Here is a 14461-nt window from a genome sequence, read left to right on the forward strand (position 1 = left end):
AGTTGCAGGTGTGACTTCTTTTGCATCAATGACGGTTGACACTTCATACAGGATCAATTTTTGGGGTCCTGCAAAGGACACCTATATTCATGTTTAACGTGTAGAACTTGCAGGCCCTGTCAAACTGGTACTTTCCGTGCAATGGTTCGGAAACCATCGGTGTATTCTCCTTTCATGCATGTCTGTCTGTCTATCCATATTAGCTATACCGTGACCTATTTATATACATGTGTTATATGTACAGGGACATATGTTTGTTGTGTATATATCTATTCATGTATCGTGTGTGTATAGATTTATATATGTACATATATACATATGCCTGTACATTCCTCATCTCGTAATTTGCTGTGGATTATGTCTGTGGATATATGTGTATATATATCTCCATATCATACCTTTCAACTGTACAGATTTCCGCTGCATGTACAGCTGTTTGCCTCTTATCTTTGGTCCATTTTTCATAACCTTGTGTCTATCTGGCAAGTTAGTGGCATATCATTAAAGACTGATGTTGGTAAATAATGACAAACATTTCAGGTTACGACTTCATACCCTTCAGAGAATCCATGCTAGTGACACACCTGTTATTCTATCCACTTTCTATTTTTGTTAGGGCAATATCTGGGGATTGTCCCTATTTGTACCAGTTGTTGTCATGGCTTTGTCCGGTTTCGTACTTTACGGGTTTAACAAGTATGAGCCATGTACATAGAACGTGGGGAAAACACCATTCATTTTCTATTCTGTGAGCGGATTACACACATGCAGGCGGACTTGCATATCCTTATTGTGGGTTACATGTGTTTCATAGTTAATTTTGCTTCCATGAACATTCATAATTCTGACCGTAACAGTTACATATCTGTATTCCAGTTTACGGACTACTGCGAAACACACGTTCGCCTTTACATATTTAAATGTGTGTACTGCACGAACGCTTTCATTGCACTTTCAGGTTATATGTGCAGTGGTCGTAGGTCAACCGGGACTTCATTCATGTTGGCCGGATACCGGGACCATTATTCTATTGGTGTTCTCCCTCATTGATATGCATACCCATAGTACTTAGTTACAGCAACATACGCCTCACCGCTTCACCTACGACACAGGCATCCATTCTCCTGCTGGGAAAAAGGCGGTACTACATATTACACATTCCCTATTGCCTACTGCTGTGGACTCCGGCTGCATTGTTAATCACTCCGAGGATATGCAGAACACCAAGGCATATAGTCCAGCCACATACAGGTCTTTGATTGTCAGGGTGTTCATGTAATGATCTGGGTTTAGGCTTGTCCACCTGGTGAACGGAACTTCCCTGGCCGAGGTCAAATGTCAGACGAAGCATATGGACAGGGATTATCTCCCTATTTTGAAGTTTTACCTGTGTTTATAGACACAGGTGTTTGGGCACCTGTCAGCAGCTTATTCTGTTGGCATTACATATTATGGGTGTGGTTGTTATAGTCCATACTCCACGATGAGGGATGTTCCCATTCACATTTGACTATTACCTGTATACAGTCATATGGGGATTATTATTTTTGGACATGAAGTGACTACAGGTATGCAGTTGTACATTACACAAGTGTGAGGGCTGTTCCTGTAAATTTGTACAGAACATACCTCTCAACCTCTTAGAGCACCGAACCTGCGCAAAACCTACATGATGGTGGGACAATTAGGGACACATTTTAACGATTGCTCTTACAAGCTTAGAACGTTGATAGAATGCTAGGTTTTGCATTAGCATGACTGTTGTGCAGGTTGTGGAGTCTTATACTCAGGATATTTCTCATTATTTAGCGACGTCAATCCCCAGCTATTTACCACACTGGTGCAGATTGTCGGAGGCACACACCAACACTATGGGGTGAACCTATGGTCATTCTTAGGGTTGCCACCTTTTCGACTGCCCAAAGTGGGACATGTTCTGTAGAGATGTCAGATTTTCCAGGACAAATCATGCCTACAGCCATGCATAGTACTGAACTTTAACCTTTTTTGTACATATAATAGCTTATTCTACTAACATTTGAATTGCTTATGCTACTTCACATAACATATTGAGGATTCATACATAATAACCATTTTATGCGACTATTAAAGTAAATTAGGGAATAAACTTTCGGGACATTTGCTATGTGTTGATTTATTTCACAGGACACAACTGCCTACTCGCAAAGTGGGACAGGTGGTGACCCTAGTCATTCTGCGAATATCCGGACAGTTGGGTGGTATGGCACAGACCTCTGTAATACACTGTTGTGTTCTGGCACAGCAGTAGCTCAGCATTAAAGACTGCAGTCGGAACGTGCTGACAGACAGTTGGGTTTCAGACTTCATACTCCAGACATTAATGCCAATGTGCAAACTGTTATTCTATCAAATTCTGTTTCTAAGAGATATGTTTACAGATTTTCCCTGATTTTGGACCTTTGTCTCACTTATATTCACGGCTCTGTCCAGATATCTTGCTCACACAGGTTGACAGGTATGGTCAGTCACGACTGCACACAGTCAGTGTCCCTCACACTTGATCAGGGTTGACCTGTTTACGTAGTGTCTTCCTCGCCCTCATGCCGTTTTCCACTTTGCAAATATGTGCACTATATTCTCCCTCCTATTCGTGTCTGAAAGTGTGCATCACGGGAAGGTATTTTATCCTGGCTGGTAGGTTATGCATGCCCACGTAGGGCTGGACAGTGTCATGGACCTCCACTGCACGTTCTGACTTGTGTCCAGATATCTACTGGATTGGACATCATGTCATCATACCCATTCTACTATTTACACAAGTTGGTCATCCCATGAGGGATATCCCAAAAATTGGTCAAAATGAAAACATGTTGGATAACGAAGATTTTTGTGGATGCACGAAAACGTGCAGGGGGTTTTACCTGCAGAGGATACATGGTTTGCACTCCTGATACTGCCTAGGGTGACAATACCTACTACATATGTGTAGGGGTCACTGTGTGTAGCTGTTTCTGCAACAAATCAGTGGACCAAGTACGGCTGGATTTGGTGGACATTCTGGTATGGTGGCAGGTTGTGTGTTGTGGAGGGTATGCTGGGTAGGCTATTATGCATCCAGGTGTGTTGCATTTGTTATGGCCAGTACCATCAGGACCCATCTGTGGGTATGTGACGGTGCCGTATCTATACATTTGTCTTGCATATTTCCATATTCATATGTTTGTGAGATTGTGTTCTACACTATGGCCTGTCTGCTTGTCTTGCAGCTGTTTCTACATGAGGTTGTGTTTCTTTCCACTTCACCCGCTGCCCTCTCATACACCTCTGGTTCACCTTTTCTGCATACGACACATTTATCGCCTTTGAGGAATTTACCATTAAACACACACCCCTCACACGTGAATTACTCACACCCCATAGAGCACTACTTTGGTTGTTGACCCATGACACGGCCAGAGTTACACATTGACTACCCTACATGTGTCGTGTACCTTTATGGTTGTGTGGACTACCCTTCCATGTTTGCTTTCCATATACTATACCTCATGCACATAGGTACACGCCCTTACTTCACTTTCATTACTTGGTTGGTGTATCCGGGTACTACCTGTTCGACTGTGTCACATACACGTTCGGATTATACAGCTGACTTCCGGATTTTGCCAGCCTGTTCTACTCATTGGTAGGATGGCACCTTTTCCTATGTCCAAGCTATTCCTTACACATGTCCGACCGTTGTGGACATTGCCTCCCCACAGTCAACAGTTGTGTTTCCACCTTTTCAATTGGCCACAGTGTGACATAGGGTTACTACCTGTTCCACTTTGCGAGGGCCAGACCCTCTTTGGGCAGTTGTGTCCTGACATGTAATTGTCAACATGGCAAATGTCCTGAGATTTTAGGACACACATATTTCTTATATTTTATGTGATAGTTGCATTAAACAGTTAATTCTGTATCTGAAATACCTGACTGTTATGAGAAACAGAATAAGCAACTAAAATGCTACAGGAATTTGCTTTTCTGTAGGCAAAACAGTTATGTTCAGTCCTTTGTACTGGCCGTGGGTATGTGTCGGCCTGTACAGTCTGATGTCTGTACCAAACATGTCCCACTTTGGCCATTTGTAAGGGTGGCAACCCTACTGTGACAGTTGCGGTGAACACGGCATATTTTACAGGCCGACACATACCCAAGGTCAGTTTGGCAGATAGAACTTACAATTCTTGCCTATATCTAAGCTTATTCTTGTAGCATTTCGGTATCTTATTGTATTATACGTCCAGTGAAATATGTTTACTGCAACTATTGCATGACATCTACGGAGGAATTATGTCCTATATTCTCTGTACATTTGCCAGTTTTACATGTTTGTGTCAGGACACATCTGCCCACAGAGGGACTGTCGCTCGCAAAGTGGGACAGGTGGTAATCTTGGTCGATGGTACGGATCATACTGTTCCTTTCAGCCTACATGTGTCCGTGTTGTTATGGCTCGTTTATATGCTCCTTCTGTTTCGTTTACATGCGTATGCTATTTCCTATCACTTTTGGTATGTGAAATACAGACATACCTTTTGTATGTGACTATTACATGGCTTGTGGGATATGATTCAGACATACAGTCACTACCTATATCTGCATTTCTCCTCGTGTATTTTGTTATGGACACATCTGCACAGCTATGTTCCCTCCCTCATATTATGGGTCGGATGGTGACCCTCTCCGTTGGACTGGACGTACCTACTGGCGGCACGCTAACATCTGATACGTTTCACTTCCACATGGTATAGTTATCACCACTACGTTGGACTACAGGCACACGGTTTTCCTGTCATTTGTTCATGGGTAGGGACCCGTTATTCCCTACCGTGCATTTGTGTTTGACTCTTCATTTTCTGTTCGCAAGGACTCTGCTTTGCATACGTTTCAGTCTCCGCGGACACTGATAGGTACGATTACTATTGCTGGCGGAATATAATATTCAGCAGTTTAGGTTGCTCCTCGGAAGCCGACATTGACACGCCTCCCTGCGCAACTTCGATACGCCCCTTGCACTCGCGCACGTTTCCTATGCACGTGGCTGTGGCAGCTGCGCGCCTTCATTAATATGCATATGGCACATCTACTCCACATCTATGCCGCACGGCCGGCGCAAGACTTACGCCGGACTTGCACCGAGCTTCATGAATCCGGGGGAGAGTTTTAATGCAAAGGGTTGTAAATGAAATAACCTATTGCATGTGGCATAACTTTACTGGTGGTCCTTACTCTTGAGAACATCATGACACCACTGACTGGCACACCTTATTTACATCTTCGTATTCAGGCTCCTTACTTGTTGACCTCTTAAGCTGCTTACCTTGCCATCATCCCTTTTCTTCAGCTATACATTCCCTGCAACACCTGTCTATTCTACTACATTCCTTGTTATTAACATTAAATGTTCAATGGGATGGTCAGAGAGAGTTCTTCAATCACTACATATAACTATATAAACACACACACACACACACACACACACACACACACACACACACACACACACACACACACACACACACACACACACACACACACACACACACACACACACACACACACACACACTTCAGATTTGTTAAGTCTTATCCAGATACTCAGATTATGTGTCAAGGCAAAAAAGTATGTATTGTATGATTCTGTTATTTTCTCCTAAGTGAGCTTAGCATGAATGGCAAAGTCTAAGACTATATGAATTTGAAATGCATATATACTGCCAGCAAAAGAAATGGTAGAAACCCATTTACCATGTGATTATAGCATTTTCTCTTTACTGTTCATTTGCAAGCTGTATATGATAAACCAGCACTTTTAATGCATGTCATATTATGGCTACATCTGCAAAATCACATATATGTACTTCCAACTTGTGCTTAGTTTCGGGTACTGGTGATAGGTCTCATTTAAAATATTGGTTTCATGTGATAACAGATCCAAGCCAAAAATTAAAGCATGTAGCTTTTTTTATGCCACCACAGCAAGATTTATGTGAGAGTATCAACAGATTACTGAACAACACCTCTAGACGTATTTTACTTGTAACCAATAATATAAATGCATCAGTACTGTCATGGCTTATAATATTCGATGTATGTTTACAAATTGCTAGGTAAACATGTAAGAACGCATGCATGCACAAGTCATAGGTTTAGTTATATTTTTAAGCTCAATGCTTTCATGAAGCAGTTTCTGGTAATATAGTGGAGCCTAAGATGATCAGTGGCAAAGGTCATGTTTATATAGTCAGCCACAGCTAGCAATACTTTATGACTAAGCCAGCATGGAAAATAATTATGAAAGGTATACAAGTAATGCCATTTTAATCATAACTGCAGTGACAAGGCCTAATTTCAATAAAGTCTGACAAAAGTAGATTGAACACACATGCTGATTGTTGTCATCATTTACGAGTCAGATATGGACTATTGACCAACATAGTATGCTACTAGGAGTTATCAGTGCTGCTTCTATCTTGTGTTTGTCTCAGACTCATTTTCCACAGTTGATGAAAATCAGTGGTTAGCATCTCTACTGCAGTGCACAAATGCAAGATCAACCAGAGCAGCATTTAATATTGTCTGATTTGTTTATACAAACATGCAAACACACACACACACACACAAACACTGTGTGTGTGTGTGTGTGTGTGTGTGTGTGTGTGTGTGTGTGTGTGTGTGTGTCTGTGTGAGCGTGTGTGTGCGTCTGCATGTGTGTGCGCTCGCGCGTGTGTGTGTGTGTGTGTGTGTGTGTGTGTGTGTGTGTGTGTGTGTGTGTGTGTGTGTGTGTGTGTGTGCGTGTGTGTGTGTGCTTTCATAACATTTTCTCACAGAAGTTGTTCACGTGTGTATGCATATGTATATATGCATGCATGATGCTGGTTTGATTGCAATGGACTGCCCTTTATACATCTGACACTAAAGATGTGAAATATGCTACTGTGACTATATGTATTTATGTATCCATTCATTTGATCACAATAAGACATTTCAGGTCTACAGTGTCGATGAAGCATCTGCAATTGATGGGCTCATTTGTCTACACTAAAGATTATAATAGATAGCACTCTGCATGCATCAGACAGATATAAAACTGAAATATATTACTGCAGCTATTATTCATGTAATTATTCCTTCTTTTGACAACAGTCATCTGAGGTATACACAGTCAAAAGTCAATAAAGTGGTTGTAATTTGTGGGTACATTTCATGTCTGTCCCTCTGTCTGTTTGTCTGCCTGTCTTTGGGTTCTTCTGTCTGTATCTATACCTCTGTGTTTGAGTGGATAGTGTAATGGGTTACACTGTATGCACTTGACAGCATCAAACTGAAGTATTTTACTGTTACTCTTATTAATGTGTTTATTCATTCATTTGATCACAGTCAGACATATGAGGTGTACACAGTCAATAAAATAGATAGAATCAGTAACACACCTGTGTGTATAAGAAAAAGCATTATAATGGGTTGTTCTGCATATGCCTTATTGCAAAATGAAGTCTGCTACTGTGGCAATAGTATTTTTTATTATTTCATTTTCTGATCACAGTCAGACATCTAAGCTATACATAGTCAATATAGTGGTTGCAACTGGTGGGTATATTACTGTAAGTATGAGTTGGCTATGTGTATGTGCAGGAGTTGGATTGTAATGGGTTGCAGTCAATGCATCAGACAACAGTAAACTGAAATCTATTACTTTAGTTATTATTTATATATGTATTTATCCATTCAGTTGATGACAATCAAACATCTGAGGTGTGCACAGTAAATAAAGAGGCTAAAATTAGTGAGCAAATCTGTGTAAATGTGTATGTTTTGTGTGTGTGTGTGTGTGTGTGTGTGTGTGTGTGTGTGTGTGTGTGTGTGTGTGTGTGTGTGTGTGTGTGTGTGTGAGAGAGAGAGAAAGTGAGAGTGAGAGAGAGAGAGAGCATGTGTACATGCCCATGTGTGTCTGTGTGTTTGTGTGAGTGGGGGACATTTAATGAGGTACACTGAATGCATTATGTTAACATTGCCAGGGGAAAAGGAGCATGTACCTTTAAGTATATCTAACAGTCAAGACCACCTGTCTTGTAGATTCTGACAAAGTCTGCACTTTTAATAAGTGAGAATCCCCACCCATTGAATGGATAAGCACATCAAACAGGTATGCAGAAACATATCATGAGTGGATTAGAAAACTTCTTACACATTTGTCAGAATAACTCAGAATGTAATTACAAATTCACTGATATATGAAAGGAGGCTGCCTGACAAGGCAAATGAGAGAGATTGTTCCACAACTGGAGATTCATTTTGGGATAAAGCAGAGGCTATATATAAATATTTGGGATTTCTGGTGCAGTTCAGCCCTGTCAATGAATATGGTTTAGCCCGAGACAAGTCTTTATTATCTGTAAGAGTTGAAGGAATGGCATGGAAAGGCCTCCAGCTATGACCCTGAATTTGCAGCCTATTGCTGGAGGAGCAATATGACATTTAAACTGTGTGTGTGTTGGAAATACCTCAAAAGACTCTGAACTTGGATTAAGATACTTTAAATACTATATTAATATTCTATGAAGACTTACTGTTGCAAACTGAGTGGGCTATCCTTTAGTTTCATTCTGTAAATACAGCTACATTTTCTTAAAAATCACCAGGCTAACAGGTTTCTGCATCTAGGAAATTAAAGAAAGCCTGTTCCACTTGGTACCTCTCTGCTAATTGCTTTCTATTGCTTATGAACTGATTGCTTTCCACTAACTTTGTTTTTGTACAATAGTCTCTTGTCACTATATTCAACCCAGGAACTGCAGAGGCTGTGCCACAAGGCCCAACTCCCAAACTTTTTCACTGAGAATTTTTATCTTTGTACAATGTAAGCAAATTTAACTTGAAGAACCTTGCTGTGTATTAAAATTATCTAGTCAAATACATGCCTGCCTGTGCTGAAAATTAGTTTTTAACATCCCCCCAACAGAGTTGTCCTTGCACTCTAAGGACCACTTACAAAGTTGGCCACTGTCCTTTCTCTTGAACAACAGATTAAAATGTGTATTCCAGTTACTTAGTCATCTTGGTTGACAGGTTTCTGCATCCAGGAAATGAAAGAAATCCTGTTCTGCTTGGTACCTCTCTGCTAATTGCTTTCTGTTGCCTATAAATTGATTACTCTCTGCTAACTTTATCATTGTATAATAGCCTCTGGTCACTATATCTGGCCCAGAGGGCTCTGCCACAAGGGCCAACTCCCAAACTTTTTCACTGAGAATTGTTGTCTTTGCACAATAGCTTCTGGTCATTATATTTGACCCAGACACTGCTGAAGCTCTGCCACTAGGGCCAATTCCCAAACTTTTTCACTGAGAATTTTTGTCTTTGTACAATGTAAGCAGATTTAACTTGAAGAACCCTGCTATGTATTAGCATTATCTAGTCAAATACATGCCTGTCTGTGCTGGAAATTAGTTTTTAACATCCCCCCAGCATAGTTGTCCTTGCACTCTAAGGACCACTTACTAAGTTGGCCACTATCCTTTCTGCTGAATAATAGATTATAGGTTCATAGGTTCATACTAGGCTATCTGCCCTAGGGCATTTATAAGCCTAGCCAGAGTGTGTTTGGCTTTCGCCACCCATTTTAAATTAATTTTGCTATGCCCTTTTTCGAGGTTAGTATACTGTGTCTCTGTCTAACAGTGACACAGAAGTGATACCCGGGGTAAACCTACGATCTCCCATCCACTCATCAAGATTCCTCTTGAAGAGAGTCAATGAGGGACTCTGCCTAACCTGGACTGGGATTTTATTCCAGAGTGAAGGGAGCTTTTGGGTTATGAATCTGTCCCTCCAGCATGTCCTATTTATTTCAGTGCTGAGGTTCAAGTCTCTCGAGCACGTAGCTCGATGGGATTTGGATTTTCTGAGGTGTAGCATGTCTATTAATTCCGGGTTGGACATGGCTTTATACGTCAGGCACAGATCGCCTCTGAGCAGGCGGTATGCCACTGAGTAGAGCTGGAGTTTCTTTAACCAGGCAGCATATGGCATCTGTTTGAGCCCTTTGATCCGCTTGGTGAGGTACTTTTGGGGTCTTTCCAGTTGCTGCAGGTGTCTGGTAAGGTACATCCCAAAAAGGGCATTGTACTCAATTATGGGCCTGATGAGGGATGAGTAAAGAGGCATGATGATCTCCCCTGATCTAGATGTGAATCCCTTCATGATTAGGTGGGCTATATAAAATGTTTTTCTAACCACTTTGGCCACGTGGTTGTCAAATGAGAGATTGCTATTAACTTGGGTCCCCAGGTCCCTAATTACTTCTTCTGTACTTAATGGATTACCACCTATGTGGTAATTTGTGGGCACTTTGTTTTTGCCAAAGGGGATGACTATACACTTTTTGGTATTTAGCTTGAGGCCATGGCTCTGGCACCAGTTGTCTGTTTCTATGATGCCCTTTTGGAGGATGTTTGTGTCAGCTGGAGAGTCGATTATGGCGCCCAGTTTGCAGTCATCTGTGAACTTGGTCAGACATAGTCCTTCCATGTTGGCCTGTACCTCTGAGAAATATATACCGAACAAGAGAGGTCCCAGGACTGAGCCTTGTGGGACGCCACTTGTAACTGGTTTGGAGTCTGACGTGGCTCCAGCAATTCTAACCATGTGGGTTCTGTCCTTGAGCCAGTTTGCAACCCATCTAGTGACATAGGGGTTTATATTTAAGCTGGTGAGCTTATCTATAATGCCTGAGTGGGCTATTGTATCAAAGGCTTTTGTGAGGTCCAGGTAGGCTGTGTGGACCACCTTCCCCTCGTCAATGGCCTTGGTGACTGTTTCAAAGAAATTGACCAGGTTTAAGAGGCAGGATCTGCCCTTAACAAAGCTGAACTGGGTAGGATCTAGTGTCTGTAGGTCCCCAATATCTTTATTTATGAGGCCCATGATGATCCTTTCCATAGCTTTGCAGACCAAGCTAGTCAGGCTTATGGGGCGATAGTTTCCAGGATCCGTTGAGGCACCACCTTTGTGGAGAGGGACCACTGTTGCTGTACGCCACTCTTTGGGTACATATCCTGTAGTAAGGCTGAGATTGAACAGTAGTTTTATGTTTGGATTTAGCTCTTCTTGGAGTTCATGTAGGATGCAGCCTGGGACATCGTCTGGTCCCATTGATGCTGTGTTTTTTGCTTTGGAGAGGGCAGCTCTTACCTGAGCATCTGAGATGTCAGGGGGGCAGCACTCTGCTGGGATAGATATTTGCCCTTTTGGTGGGAGGGGGGGAGAAGTTTGCACTGAACCTGTCAGCTAGGACGTTGGCAATGTCTGTGGGTTCAGTGTATTTTTTGTCATTTTGGACTAATTCTGAGCATATCTAGGAATTCCCACCCAGGTTCCTAACATAACTAAAGAAAGCCTTGTGATTATCCTTAGTATCCTGTGCAATTTTTCTCTCGAAGCTGGCCTTAGACGATTTTATGAGTGCCCGTAGTTTTTTGCTAATACTGATCAGAGATGCCTTCCCTTTTTGGGATTTTGCTCTATCATGTAGTAGCTTCCTCCTTCTATTGTATAGTTTGTTTATGGCTGGGGTCCACCAGACAGGACGTCTGCCTTTGGAGGATTGGGTCTTGGTTTTATTTGGGATTGCATGATCCATGCATTCCTGAAGGTGTTCATAGAATGCATTTATAAAGGATTCTGTGGTCTGGGCCGTATTTTCCACAGGCCCGGGGGCTTTGAAGGATTCCACCTCGGTTTTGAGGAGTGTGAAATTTGCTTTAGAGAAGTTTTTCACTGTGGTTTTCTGGGCAGGGGGTGGGGTCAGGATGTGAATATCCAGTGAAATTAGTTTATGGTCTGATCTTACCAGTGAGGGATACACTTCTGGTCTGGAGCATAGAGTCCCCATGTTGGTGGTGATCAGGTCCAGTATGTTTTCCCCCTCTTGTGGGAGTGGTAACAAGTTGTTCCATAGCATTTGAGTTTATAAATTCTAGGAACCTTTGGGCTAGGGTGTTGGAGCTAGAGTAATGCTCCCAGTCTATGTTTGGGTAGTTGAAGTTGCCCAATATAATGGTGTTTGGAGAGACCTTCATATTTTCCAGTGTTCTCAGGAAGGCAGAGTGGGGTTCCTGGGTTTGGGAGGGTGGTCTGTAGCAGGCTATAAACTGGAAGGCAGTTTTACCCACTGTTAGTTGCACATGGATTGTCTCTGATGCTTCGTGCTGTGCCACCAACCTGGAGGTGTGAGTATCTTTGACGAATATTGATACTCCCCCTCCTTTTGTGGTTCGGTCCAAGTTTTGGGGCCGAAAAGCATGGTATGAGGTATAACCTGGTAGTGCTGGGGTGGTCTCGGGAGCCTTGAACCAGGTTTCTGTTACTGCACAGATATCGATGTTCTCCATGCTAAGGAGAGTTTGAGTGCATGCATCTTGAGGTTTAGACTTCTGGCATTGAGTAGCATTACTCTTAGTTTCTTATCCCTTGTGATACCTATGGAGGTGGGTTTGTCTTTTGAGCCTTGCCTAAAAAAGGCACTATGGGGGTAGCAAGAGCCTTTGCCAATATACGAAAGCCCAGGGGTGACAGGTGCAAGCCGTCCCTAGCGAAGCATCGTGGCTTGTCGAGCATGTCATCCCAGGCTGACAGGCATTGGATCCCCTTTGAATGACACCAATACTTAAGCCAATTGTTGAAATTGATCATCTTGTCTTCATATTGTGGCATCATTCTTGGTGAGGGTAAGATGCTACTCAAGGTCAGGGTCATACCGGTCTGGGCTACATGCTCAGAGAGCGCCTCTATGTCTATTTTCATGTAGTCCATGGAGGTACCTCTCAGGTCATTCACACCAGCATGGACAATGACTGAGTCATATTTGTACTTGCCTTGGAGTGACCTGAGTGCTTGTGTTATGTGGCGGATCCTAGCGCCCTACAGGCAGCTCACCGTGACCTTCTCCTTGTTCAGCCTGGTGAGTAGGACATCAGTGTGCCTGACAATAGAGTCACCTATTACAGGTGTATCAGGTGTGTTGTTTAGCCTTAAGGGCTGTGACTGTTCGGCACACTGGCTTTGTGAGCTATGTGTTGCACGTGTTTTGTTCTGGTGTAGCGGTTGCTTGGGTGTCTGCTTTGGAGGTCTCTGCTGCTTAGGCAGATTTTTATTTAGAGCCTCCGAGTATGTTTTTGTGTGTTTATGTGTTTGGTTTGCTGTCATGGTAGGTCTATGTGAGACTGGAATTGTAGTGAGTGTGGTTTCCTTCTCATCCTGACTGGTTACGCCAGTACTGAGTTGAGAGAGCTTAGCCTCCAGTTTGGCTATATGGTTGCATCTCTCACATGTGTTGGAATTTGTTGGGAGGAGGAGAGGGTTGTCTGTGTACATGAGGCAGTTGTAACATTGCCTCAAGATTCCGAGATTCACCAGCTGGACCAGAGAGGAGATTGACAACTGACCTTTGGACATGCTAGAATAATTGGGAATTCCTTTATAATTGAAAAAAAAGGGCCAATGGGGAACAAGGTACTCAAGGGGAGTTTGTGAGGGTGTAGTGCTTTTAATTTTTTAGTGCTGACATATAATTGCTTTAGTGAGCAAGTGCCAGGTAACTTAAATGCAATGTGTTACAGGTAACTTAAATGCAAAAATGACAAACAGTAACTTTCTTTCAAGTGAAACAAGGAAATAAGTGCAGTAAGCAATGCAGATATCACTAGGGATCCACAGAAGCACTGAAAAGCCGCATTTTAGGTGGAATTAGCGTTTCAGGGAAATAAGCAAACAAACAACAAGCATACAAACAAAGCTAGATTCAGCAGGCCTGGATCTAGTCTATGCTACAGCAAACAAGGTGTACCAATTTCAGTAAGAAACAGTTCAAATATGCAGGCATTAGACTGTATATGCCAGTTAGTCTTCCTGCCTAACAGGTTTCTGCATTCAGGAAATGAAAGAAAACCTGTTCTGCTTGGTACCTCTCTGCTAATTGCTTTCTTTTGCCTATAAACAGCACAAGTAAAAATGAGGGTTATGCTACTCAATGCAAGGAGTTTAAATCTCAAAATACATGCACTCGAAGCACTCTTAAGTATGGAGAACATCGGCATCTGTGCAGTAACTGAATCCTGGTTCAAGGCTCTAGAGAGCACTCCAGCACTACTGGGCTACAACTCATACCATATATTTTGGCCACAGAACATGGACCAAAACACAAAAGGACGGGGTGTATCCATATTCATCAAGGATACCCACACCTCCAGGTTAGTGGTGCAGCGTTACCTCTGAGATCATCCATGTGCAACTAACATCGGACAAATCTGCAATGCAAATTGTGGCCTGCTACAGCTCACCCTCCATGACCCAGGACCACAAATCCGCCTTTCTGGAGACACTGGAAAACATGAAGGTCCTACCGAATACCCTGATATTGGGCAATTTCAGTTACCCTA

This window comes from Protopterus annectens, chromosome 1.part2 (assembly GCF_019279795.1).
Source record: "Protopterus annectens isolate FY-2018-M chromosome 1.part2, PAN1.0, whole genome shotgun sequence".
Classification (NCBI taxonomy): Eukaryota; Metazoa; Chordata; order Ceratodontiformes; family Protopteridae; genus Protopterus; species Protopterus annectens.